Source organism: Xenopus laevis, chromosome 4L, assembly GCF_017654675.1.
Source record: "Xenopus laevis strain J_2021 chromosome 4L, Xenopus_laevis_v10.1, whole genome shotgun sequence".
NCBI classification, from domain to species: domain Eukaryota; kingdom Metazoa; phylum Chordata; class Amphibia; order Anura; family Pipidae; genus Xenopus; species Xenopus laevis.
In genome coordinates this window covers 142,800,076-142,813,274 of record NC_054377.1, presented here as the reverse complement: position 1 = coordinate 142,813,274, position 13,199 = coordinate 142,800,076, and positions in this window count along the sequence as shown.

The following is a 13,199-nucleotide window of genomic DNA, read 5'->3' as shown; positions in this document are numbered from 1 at the left end:
AGCGGTGGATACGGATTACGTAAAATATATGAATGCTGCTTGAAAAAAAGTAACTCAAGTGGTTTTTCTAGAGACGATAATATTATCAATATTTAGACAAAATGTGAACAAGGTCACACAGCTCGATGGCGGGTTGAAGAAAACAGTGTGCAAATAATGCCTACAAGGTCAACGTATACACTACTACAGCGGTGGATACGGATTACGTAAAATATATTATGGCTGCTTGAAAAAAGTGACTCCGGTGTTTTTTCTGGAGACGGTAATATTATGGATATTTAGACAGAATGTGAACAAGGTCACACAGCTCGATGGCGGGTTGAAGAAAACAGTGTGCAAATAATGCCTACAAGGCCAACGTATACACTACTACAGCGGTGGATACGGATTACGTAAAATATATTATGGCTGCTTGAAAAAAGTGACTCCGGTGTTTTTTCTGGAGACGGTAATATTATGGATATTTAGACAGAATGTGAACAAGGTCACACAGCTCGATGGCGGGTTGAAGAAAACAGTGTGCAAATAATGCCTACAGGGCAAATAATGCCTAAAAGGTCAACTTATACACTACTACAGCGGTAGTAAAATAAAAAAAAGTAAAATAAAAAAAAAATGAATATTAAAAAAAAAAAATTAAAGTTGGTGCTGCTGAACTACTAGGAGCAGCAGATTAGCACACCAGTCCCACTCCCCAACACTGCTAGACTAATAGCACTGGGCTCTTATAGTAGTAGTAGTAGTAGTAGTAGTAGTAAAACAACAAAAAAATAAATAAAAGCAGTCCTTACAAGGACTACTGTTATTGCAGCAGTCAGCAGATGAGATCAGAAGCAGGACAGCTGCCCACTGCAGCTACATACAGAGCACTGCAGTAGAAGGTAGATTAACTAGCCAGCAAAGCTACCTAAGCTTAAATGTCCCTCAAACCCCTGCAGACTTCTGTCCCTCCAATAACAGAGCAGTATCAAAACGATTACTAGCCAGCAAACTTTCAACTGTCCCTGAAATCACTAACAGGCAGCAGCTCTCTCCCTACACTATCTCTTCAGCACACACAGGCAGAGTGAAAAAACGCTGCAGGGCTTCGGTTTTTATAGGGAAGGGGAGTGGTCCAGGGGAGAGCTTCCTGATTGGCTGCCATGTACCTGCTGGTCTGGGGTGAGAGGGCAAAAAAAAGCGCCAACAATGGCGAACCCAAAATGGCGAACGTCGCGCGACGTTCGCGAACTTCCGGCGAGCGCGAACACCCGATGTTCGCGCGAACAAGTTCGCCGGCGAACAGTTCGCGACATCTCTACTGTCTATGCAGGAAGATTTCTCTTGTGTATGGAATTAAAAAGCCTTGTGTAGATATATATCGCTAACACAGCCCTTTAATTTGGAATAACTGTCTCATATATAATCATACAGTATAAAGATCACTGAGATCCCAACAATACCAATATTCTCTCAATCACCATTTCTTCAATGGAACAAACCCAAGAAGAGTCAAACTCAAAAACCCAACGCGCTCTAAAGCAAAGCAAGGCACCCTCTTTAGTATCAGTGACAAGTTAAGCGTTAAGTACACGACTACGTGCATTTATCATTAAAAAGTAAGTGAAGTGCTAAGGAGAAACAAAGCAAACAAATAACAGCTGCCATGTGTGGGAACAAATGGCTCGCGAATGACTCAGCAAAACTCACAAATTACCAAAAAAAAGTGTGAAAAAATATGTCCCAGGGAGAAAGATGGAAATATCCAATTAGTGCAGGATAAGTATTTTTTCCACTTTAATCTTGGGTGGGGGGTACATTGGTAAATAAACTGAAGACCATGCCCATCACAAAAGTGTTTCATACATTATAATATGACTCCCTTTTCATAGTCTCCTTATAACATGAAGGGGAGACTCGAGATGCAAGTGCAAGAGGACTAAGGGGTGCAAAGCTGTGCCCCAATTAGTGCATGTTCAATGAGCACTTGTGTCCAGCATCTGGCTGTGCTTTACCCTGTGGGAAATGGTATGACTACCCTGTATTGGGCATTTGTCTAAAAGATGCGAAAGTTAGAGAATGGGTGGGGGGGACGACAAGAGGGAGGTGCCTCCCACAATTCTAATGAACACAGAGGCAAAGTGCAACAAACATGGCAGAGTGCATCCATTCTTGGCACTTGATAAATGACCCCCTACTGAGTTGCAGAATGTCAAGGCCCGAAGGCACAGTTTGGAGTGCGGACCAAGGAGGAAGCAACTAGGCAAACACAGTTCATGGTACAAAGGGTTTAGGCAGAAGAATCGTCAGTTCAGGCAAAGGTCGGTCCAGGCAGCAAGATAACGTGGTCGATATTCCAGGCAGAGGTCGGTCCAGGCAGCAAGATATCAAAGTCGAGGTTTCAGGCAAAGGTCAAAGATCAAGGAATCAATAATAGTAAGCACCCAGGAACTCAGGATAGAAGAACCTATACTCGGGCACTGAGAGAACCTTCTGGCAACTTTAAATAGGTGGATTTTCGCGCCAAAGGATGCGCCAGCGTAAATACGCTGCGTGAAAACGCCAGCGTCACGCTGGCGTCTGACGGCCGCATGGCCTCTTCTGGGCGCGCCGAGGACGCCTTACACAGAATATGTACAACTGGATTGAGCAGCCATACATAGGACTGCTATACACTGGACATTGTAGGTCTTGGACAGGTCTTGAGGCAACATTATTCTTCTGGAGGACCATTCAGTCTGATGGCTCTGCTCTAGGAGTTGTAAGTTCTCAGATCTAGTGCAGTAGTTGAAGCCATGTCTATTTAAGTCGATTTTAATTAAACATGTAACTGAAGAGATAGATACAACTGAAGAGATAGAAAGAAAGAGAGAAAGAGAGAAAGATAGACAGACAGACAGAGCAAGAGTGAGAGAGACAAACAAACAGACAAACAGCTTTGCCACCTCAGACCAGGGGAAGTGCAATAGAGTAGATAGGAGTTCCTCAAAAAAGTCCCAAAAAACGCAGGCGTCTTTTCCTTTTTTCAAAAGAGCGTAAATTTTTTTGGGGTAACCGGCTTCCCCCCTACATTTCCTAACATATGACACATAAACTATACACTGGGCTCATGTGTAGGGCAATATAACAACTTTATTTTATTTTATTAAGGTTTCCCAGGCTTGTGTAATGTATTTGCTGCAACATATACGTCCATTTAACTTTAACTTCCCGCCGTATGCAAATTAGGCAACGCTAGCGCAACTTAGCTTCGATTTGCCAGTAACCCTAGCGCAACTTTGCTAGCGTTCGGCGCCCTGGACGCAACTTCGGATTTTAGTGAATTATCGTTGTCCTGACGAATCTACGCCTGGCAAAGTGTTGCGCTGTGAGCGAAGCCGTCGCTGGCAAATTTTCGGAGGTTAGTGATTTTGACCCATAGAGAGATAGAGATAGGTAGATATATAGAAAGATGGATAGATAGATAGATAGATAGATAGATTATAGACAGAGAAAGAGATAGATAGACAAACAGAGACAGACAGACAGACAAAGAGAGAGAGAGAGCGAGAGAGAGAGAGAGAGAGAGAGAGAGAGAGAGAGATTAGATAGACAAAGAGAGAGAGAGATAGAGAGAGAGAGAGAGAGAGAGAGAGAGAGAGAAAAATAGATAGATGATAGACAGAGAAAGAGAGAGAGAGAGAGAGAGAGAGAGAGAGAGAGAGAGAGAGAGAGAGAGAGAGAGAGATTAGATATATAAATAGACAGACAGAGAAAAAGAGATAGAGAGAGATAGAGATAGATATATAGATAGTTATAGACCAATATCATCACAAAACAGAATATCCCGTTGCTCCATTACTCAGTTTTATTGGGGACATGGGGAGCTGTAATATTGAGACCCAGCCTAAAGAACAAGATGGACTGTTCTGCACTCTAACATGGTTGGATGAATCAGTATCAAAATTACCCAATATACAGTTAATAGTAATAACATATTTCTGACAAACCTAATTTTCTTGCCAATCACTTGACTTAACACAGAACCTTGTAATAAAAGGTCTCAGGACTATGGAAAATTCCATTAGCTGCCATTATTACCATGTTCTGGGGATGGCATTGGACTAGCGCCGGGTTTAATGAGGAGAGAGAGAGAGAGAGCGAGAGAGAGAGAGCACCGGAGAGAATGCAGAACATGCAGCTTTCTCAGCTTGTTGTTTGTATATGTTTCTGTATCCAGATGGAGAGAAACTAGTCAACTCAGGACACACAGTGGAAGCAGCAAAGTGACTCAGACTCGTCAAAACAGTTTTCATATCATATTGTCAGGTCCGTGTCCTTGTTCCTTATCTCTCTGTAATGCACACGTGTGTTTGTATATATGTATATGTGTGTGTGTATGTGTGTGTATGTGTGTGTATGTGTGTGTGTGGGTGTGTGTATGTGTGTGTCTGTGTGTGTATGTGTGTGTATGTGTGTGTATGTGTGTGTGTGGGTGTGTGTATGTGTATGTGTGTGTATGTGTGTGTATGTGTGTGTATGTGTGTGTGTGGGTGTGTGTATGTGTATGTGTGTGTATGTGTGTGTCTGTGTGTGTATGTGTGTGTGTGTGTGTTTATGTGTGTGTGTGTGTATGTGGGTGTGTGGGTGTGTATGTGTGTGTCTGTGTATGTGTGTGTGTATGTGTGTGTATGTGTATGTGTGTGTATGTGTGTGAATGTGTGTGTATGTGTATGTGTGTGTCTGTGTGTGTATGTGTGTGTCTGTGTGTGTATGTGTGTGTGTATGTGTATGTGTGTGTATGTGTGTGTGTATGTGTGTGTATGTGTGTTTGTGGGTGTGTGGGTGTGTATGTGTGTGTCTGTGTATGTGTATGTGTGTATATGTGTGTGTGTGTGTGTCAGGAGTCACTTGGAAATGGCCCTGTTAATAAATATGTGGGTCATATAGCAGAACATACCAGCCCTTCTTAGAGCTCAGATGTGAATGGAGATACATGCATGTGGCCAATACAGCTGAGAGTGTATGATCTGATAGGGCTATTGCATTCTGGTCTATTGCACCCATGCATAAAATCCCTTTGGACAACCCCCTTTGGGCGCCTGTTCATGAGGGGTCCAATGCAGTAGACCACAAGGTTGGTTTAGAGACATATGTGTCACTGTCCATTTTCCATTACATGCACATCATCATATCAATGTGACTCCTGTATTTGAAAATATATACACTCACCAGAATATGACTTAACGGGGTGGTTCACCTTTAAGTTCCCTTTTAGCATGTTATAGAATGGCCAATTCTAAGCAACTTTCCAGTTGGTCTTCATTATTTATTTTTTATAGTCTTTAATTATTTGTCTCTGACTCATTCCAGCTTTCAAATGGGGCTCAGTGACCCCATCTAAAAACAAATGCTCTGTAAGGCTACAAATGTATTGTTATTACTGCATTGTTTTACTCATATTTCTATTCAGACCTCTCCTATTCATATTCCAGTTTCTTATTTAAATCATTGCATGGTTACTGGGTAATTTGGACCCTAGCAACCAGATTGCTGAAATTGCAAACTGGAGAACTGCTGAATAAAAAGCCAAATAACTCAAAAAACACAAATAATAAACAATGAAAACCAATTGCAAATTTTCAGAGACTATCACTCTCTACATCATACTAAGGGGCAGATTTATCAAATTTGAAAAACTTCGAAATTCGAATTCAAAAAGACCAACCGAAATTAAATCAAAGATTTTTTGGCCGAATAGGTCCGTTTAGATCGAATTTGAATCGTACGAATCAAAATAATAGCACATTCGATTGAATTCAATTTTTTAAAAAAAACCTTTGATTTTTCGAAGTCCACCAGTTGACTCCAAATTGGTTCTAGGAGGTTCCCCACAGGCTAAAACAGCAATTCGGCAGGTTTAGATGGGGAATGGACTAAATCTTTTTTTTTAAGAGACAGACAGTGATAAATTTAGAAATTTGATTTTTTTTTCAAATTTGAATAGAATTTGGACTATTCCCTAGTCGAAGTACACAGAAATTAGCCGAAATTCAAGCTTTTTAAATTCGAATTTTCATTTTCACAAATCTGCCCCTACATGATACATTTCGAAATTCAAATTTTTTTCAAATTTGAATCGAATTTGGATTATTCCCTAGTCAAAGTACACAAAAAAAAGCTCGAAATTCGAATTTTTTCACTTCAACCGTTGATAAATCTGCCCCTAAAGGTTCATTTAAATGTGAACAATCCCTTTAAGGACACCAGAAACAGAAGGATAGGAATGTGTGCATTCTATGAGTTGCAGGGATACAATGTAGGGAATTGCTGCACATTATTGTCCATGAAAGGAGAAATATAGCTCAAATAATTAGGCTAGAAGGGCTCTTCATTGTTTGGGCTTCTGTACAGGTATGGGACCTGTTACCCAGAATGCTTGGGACCTGGGTTCTTCGGTATAAGGATCTTTCATTATCATTTGGATCTTCATACCTGAATTTGACTAGAAAATCATTTAACGTTTAACCAATAGGCTGGTTTTGGTTCCAATAAGGTTTAATTATCTTAGATGGGATCAAGTACCAAGTTACTGTTTTATTACGACAGAAAAAGGAAATTTTTTCTAAAAATGGGAATTGTGTTTTTCAAATGTAGTCTATGGAAGATAGCCTTCCCGTAATTCAGAGCTTTCTGGAAAATGGGTTTTCCGGATAATGGATCCTATACCTGTTTCAGTCCAAGGGAATAGAGTCCTGCACAGAACCAATTTTTGAAACCCGAACCCAACCCAGGCCTAACCCAGGCCTGCGACCCGAAAACGGCACCCAGACCCGCAACCTGCGTTTTCACCAACATTTTTACCTGCTACCCGACCCGCAAGTGTCTTATTTGCAACCCGATCTGCGACCCGCTGACCATGAAGAAACAGGAAGTTCTGTAGTGGTAAACCGGAAGTGACATCATTAGAAGTAGCTGTGGTCAGGTAAAAACGTTTTTAAAACATATGTAAAGGAGTAAAACTCGCTATTGATAAGCTCTGCAACCCAACCCACGACCCGCAAACCCGAAGAACCGCCAACCCGTGTCTATACCCACACCCGAAAGCAGACCTCCCAAATTTCCCGTTTTTTTAGAGGGACAGTCCCTCTTTTGACAGCACAACCCGCAGTCCCTCGTTTGTACTGGAAAGTTCAGTTTCTGAACAGGCAGAAAAAGAAACAAAGTTTCGAACTTAATTGGCTTTTGGCAGAGAGCCCAGAACAGCCACAACTTCAGATAAGATACTTTTGTAACAATTTTGACATAAGCAAATAAGTAATTGTAACAATATAAGATAACAGGTCCCTTCGAAGACTCACAACTTAAAGGGCAATTCACCTTCATTAGCAAAACTGTGATAACTGAAAAAAAAAAACACAGAAATATGTTCAAACTTTCATAACCTGCCAAATTTTGTAAAATGAATATGGTAATTAGGGGGTTTGGCCACTAAAATGGGCGTGGTCAAAAAATGTTTGCGCGTTACGGCAACTTTTTGTGCCCTTTTTTATTTCCAAAATGTTGGGAGGTATGCCCGAAAGTTCTACCCACAACCTGTAGGTTACCCGCTTTTTTGCGGGTAATCCATGGGTAGCCACTAGGGTTGCCACCCGGCCGGTATTTTATTGGCCTAGCTGGTTAAACACTTGCCAAGGCCAGGGGCCAGTATTACAGATTTAACAGCAATGTAGTTGCCGGTAAATTTATAATACACTTAACAAAAGCCCTTGGCCCGCCCCCAATAAAATTAACTTTTCTCTGCCTTCTGGCCATAGCGTGTTGGGCTCCTCCCCATTTTACATCATGGTCCACTCCTTTTACATCACAGCCCGCCCCTTTTACATCAGAGCCCGCCCCTTTTGTTCCTGCCCCCACCATTGGCCGGTATCGCGGGCATCGCATCTGTTGCAGCCGGACTCTACAAGGGGCAGATCTTTTTGTTCCATCCACTGAATTAAAGCTGAAAGTCTGCAGTTCAACTGCATCTGAGTTGTTTCATTTAAAATTCATTGTGGTCATGAACAGAAACAAAATTAGAAAACTGTACGTTCCAAAAGGCACCTAAAAAGTGATTTTGTATAGCTTATGCTTATTTTAGATTAAAAAAAAAAACTCAAAATGTATTAGTTTATCCTCACATGTATGTAAAGTCAGCCTGGAAAGAAACAACACTTTAATTGCACATCAGACCTTATACTGGGACGGATACAGATAATCTCTGGTGGTCATGTGACAAGTATACCCTTTCTGGTCTGAGTCATGTTTTAGCTGTTCCACTGATAGGGGTTAGGGAAGAATTAGTCATAGAATTAACCCCTTATCTGCACTCATTCATGTTTGCCCAAAACAAGTCATAGTATTATTACGTGTCCACAGGGCTAACTAAATCCACTAAAATATCCAGTGTTTTACAATGAGGTGATGTTAAAGGGATCCTGTCATCGGAAAACATGTTTTTTTCAAAATGCATCAGTTAATAGTGCTACTCCAGCAGAATTCTGCACTGAAATCCATTTCTCAAAAGAGCAAACAGATTTTTTTTTATTCAATTTTGAAATTTGACATGGGGTTAGACATTTTGTCAATTTCCCAGCTGCCCCTGGTCATGTGACTTGTGCCCGCACTTTAGGAGAGAAATGCTTTCTGGCAGGCTGCTGTTTTTCCCTCTCAATGTAACTGAATGTGTCTCAGTGGGACCTGGGTTTTACTATTGAGTGTTGTTCTTAGATCTACCAGGCAGCTGTGATCTTGTGTTAGGGAGCTGCTATCTGGTTACCTTCCCATTGTTCTGTTGTTAGGCAGCTGGGGGGGGAGGGGTGATAGCATTCCAACTTGCAGTACAGCAGTAAAGAGTGATTGAAGTTTATCAGAGCACAAGTCAATTTTTATATTCAAAATTGTATATAAAAAAATCTGTTTGCTCCTTTGAGAAATGGATTTCAGTGCAGAATTCTGCTGGATCAGCACTATAGCACTATTGAAATCTTTTTTTTCCCCACGACATATCCCTTTAAAGGAACAATTGCATCAAAAAATGAAAGTGTTTTAAAGTAATAAAAATATAATGCAGAAACACTACTATTGTTTCTATAAATAAGCTGCTGTGTAGCAATGGGGGCAGCCATTCAAAGGAGAAAAGGCTCAGGTTACACAGCAGATAAACTCTGTAGAACATAATGGTGTTATCTGTTATCCACTATTTAACCTGTGCCATATAAACTTTTTTCAATTTCCGCCATTGATACACAGCAGCTTGTTTATATGAACTATATTATTGTTTCTGAAGCAAACACATCAGTTACTTTACTTTAAATCATTCATTACTTTAAATCACTTTAATTTTTTGGTGTTACTGTTTCTTTAAGGGTTGGAATTCAGTTTTGGTTTTCAGGATTTAAAGGCATTAGAAGGAATAGACACACCTTGAGCATGCGGGTTAGTGTCAGGCTTTTCATGGATAACTGGAAGGATTGATGCCAGTGCCACATTATATAGTTGTAATGGCAACACAGTCGCTGCTTGTACACATGCCCCAAGGGGTAACATAGCAGTGAGGACGAGCAAAGCTAAAAAGGTCAAAGCAAATAACAGCATATTCTGTGAACACATGAGCTAAACTGCAGGGTTGTAATTTTGGGAGCCTGTGCACAGCTGCAGAACAAAATATTTGGGCCCCCTCCGTGCTTGGGGCCCCCTGTAACCCTGCTCCCCCCTGCGGCCGCAGAGTCTGCTTTCCCCATAGTCGTCATTCTAAACTGCACAATAAGACACCAAACAGTTACCCTTTAATACCACGACATGCCATGAACAAAATCACAGAGCAGAGTTATTATTGCCTCATAAGCAAATGTACAACTAAGGGGCCCCCTAATGCACAACTTAGGGCCCATGCAGCCGGGGCAATGGTTTCCGCAGACTGTGCTCTGCATTATGAACTGGATGAAGAATGCAGTACTTAATACCTGCCAGAGGGCGGCGTAAGTAAGTACAAGAATGGGATCTGTTATCCAGAAACACGAAATACAGAAAGCTCTGAATTGTGGGAAAGCCATCTTTCATAGACTTCATTTTAATGAAACAATTCAAATTTTTACAAATGATTTTTTTACTGCAATAATTAGTGATGGGCGAATTTGTGCCTGCATCAGGCAATTTTTACGCCAGAGTTAAAGTCAATGGGCGTCTGAATAATGTTCCTGTGCGATGGTTTTGACGTGAGAGACTTTTCTGCTGCGCGTTCAAATTTTTTGACGCCGGTGAATTATTGCGCCAGTTTCGCCGGCGGCGGAACGCATAAATGTTTACATGTTTTTTAGCAGGTTTGAGAAAGGGTAAGAGTAAGCCCAAAATGTTGCCTGGTTGTTTGACCAAATAAATTCAAGTTTTTATTTTTTGCAACAAAGAGGTGCTGCAGCGGTATTTTAGCTGTATGTCTATTGCAAACCCCTGGCAAGGGTTTCTGGACTACTTTGCACCCAACCTACAAGGTTACATAAGGTGGTTGTAGCACACACAATATTGTCTATTTTACATGTTTTTAGCATACAAACTATGGAAATCCAAATTACAGAAACACCCCCTATACAGAATACAACAGGCACTGGTGTAACTAGACATTACTGGGCCCACAGCAAATTATTTTTCAGGCCCTCAAAATACCTATAGGTTGACCTCTATTTGCCAATATGTATTGAAATCATATATGAATTAGGGTCTCATGTGGCCTCTATACCGTCTGGGCTCCCCTACAGCCACAGGGTCTACTTCCTCTGTAGTTACACCCCTGAACCCAGGTCCCAAGTATTCTGAATAACAGTAGCAGGTCCTATTCGTGGACAGTGAGCTCTTTGCACAGCAGTGTAAATATAGAATGGGCAGACCCTGCAGCTGCAAGGGGGGCAGCAGGGGAATTGAAGGCCAAAGAGGTGGGTCATGAGTGATGTGTAAAGCATGCCAACCTTGGACGCATGAGAAAAACAGATAGGACCATTGGGAAGGACTGATCCTCCATAAAAGATCTGGGCGCTGGTAACCAGTGATTTCCAAGGCAACACCGGTTATGCCCCTGACTTTACACCACTTGGCTCTTCCTAGCTTGTGTCTGACACTGCTTTGTAAATACCGCAATTAGTTAGTTGTAAACGATTGCACAGGGACAACAACAGAGACTTATAAATGGGCCATTTATTTGACGCCAACGTTTATACTTTTTCTGTCGTTGAAATTTTTTCTTGACATTTTTACAAATATGTAGAAAAATATTTTATTTAACTGTAAAAAATAAAAATATCGCCAAGAGTGAGCCTCTTAGCCTCAGTGCTGCACCTGGAGAGACATCGGTATGTGTTTCACATGTGAAGCCAAAAAAAAAAAAAAGAACTTTGTGTCTCTTTTTTTTTTTTTGGACTCTATAGGCCAGTCACTAGAATAGACCAGGTACTATTTTATTTAGAATGTGCACAGCAGCAATTAAATGGCCATTGTATTCCTGACAGCAGGCACAAAGCCCCAGCCTATTAGGAGCTATCCATTAGATGGCAGGAATGAGCCAACATCCGGGAGTACAGTACGCTGTCAATAAGCAGAGAGAAAAAACTGAAACTCCCGTATGTATAAACTAAGTGCAGGCAAGGACGAGGGAGTTTGCAGTGCCTGACAGTCAGAGAGGAGAGTTGCACCCACAGGGAGCTGCTTCACACACAAACACCCTGCTAGGACACAGGGCTGCGGAAATGCAGTCAGAATCTGGAATTGTGCCTGACTTCGACGTTGGCGAAGAATTTCAAGAAGAGCCCAAGACCTACTATGAGCTGAAAAGTCAGCCGCTGAAATACAGGTAAGTGACATCTACTCCACTGGGACACCTCACCTTCTATCCATGGTACCCACCACTGCTCCAGCTAATTGGCTGCTTCTTGGGGTTTCTCTACAGTCTGTCTATTTTTTATCCAGACAGTCAGTGTTGGGCAAGCTTTGTTTTTATAGTGCTTGAAGAGAACAGCATATGTTTCATGTGACGTGCAGTCCGTGCTATGCTATGGGGCCATCCCATTAACTGCTGAAAGGATCCATATGAATTTATTTAATTTGTTCTAACGAATGGTCATGTTTGTGCCTATAGTGAAATTTGGTCTCTAGGAAAAGGAGTGTGACTGTGGGAAAGCAGGTATAGTAGGGAGAGATGGTGTCTATAGTAACAGTGGGATAATAGTCTCTGGGAAGGGAGTGTGACTGTGGGATAGCAGGTATAGTAGGGAGAGATGGTGTCTATAGTAACAGTGGATAATAGTTTCTGGAAGGGATGTGACTGTGGGATAGCAGGTATAGTAGGGAGAGATGGTGCCTATAGTAACAGTGGATAATAGTCTCTGGGAAGGGAGTGTTGTGGGATAGCAGGTATAGTAGGGAGAGATGCCTATAGTAACAGTGGATAATAGTATGTGACTGTGGGACCTATAGTAACAGTGGATAATAGTCTCTGGGAAGGGAGTGTGACAGGTATAGTTGGTTATAGTTCTGGGATAGGTGTGGTATAGTAGTGGAAAACTCAGGCCATCCAGCTCTGGTGTGACTGCAGGTATAGTAGGATGTGGTGTGCCTATAGTACCTATAGTAACGTGTGGAAGGCCTGCCTAACATGTGGATATAGTAGGGAAGATGGTGCCTATAGTAACAGTGGATAATAGTCTCTGGGAAGGGAGTGGTGACTGTGGGATAGCAGGTATAGTAGGGAGAGATGGTGCCTATAGTAACAGTGGGATAATAGTCTCTGGAAGGGAGTGTGACTGTGGGATAGCAGGTATAGTAGGGAGAGATGGTGCCTATAGTAACAGTGGGATAATAGTCTCTGGGAAGGGAGTGTGACTGTGGGATAACAGGTATAGTAGGGAGAGATGGTGCCTATAGTAACAGTGGGATAATAGTCTCTGGGAAGGGAGTGTTGACTGTGGGATAGCAGGTATAGTAGGGAGAGATGGTGCCTATAGTAACAGTGGGATAATAGTCTCTGGGAAGGGAGTGTGACTGTGGGATAGCAGGTATAGTAGGGAGAAGATGGTGCCTAAGTAACAGTGGATAATAGTCTCTGGGAAGGGAGTGTGACTGTGGGATAGCAGGTATAGTAGGGAGAGATGGTGCCTATAGTAACAGTGGGATAATAGTCTCTGGGAAGGGAGTGTGACTGTGGGATAGCAGGTATA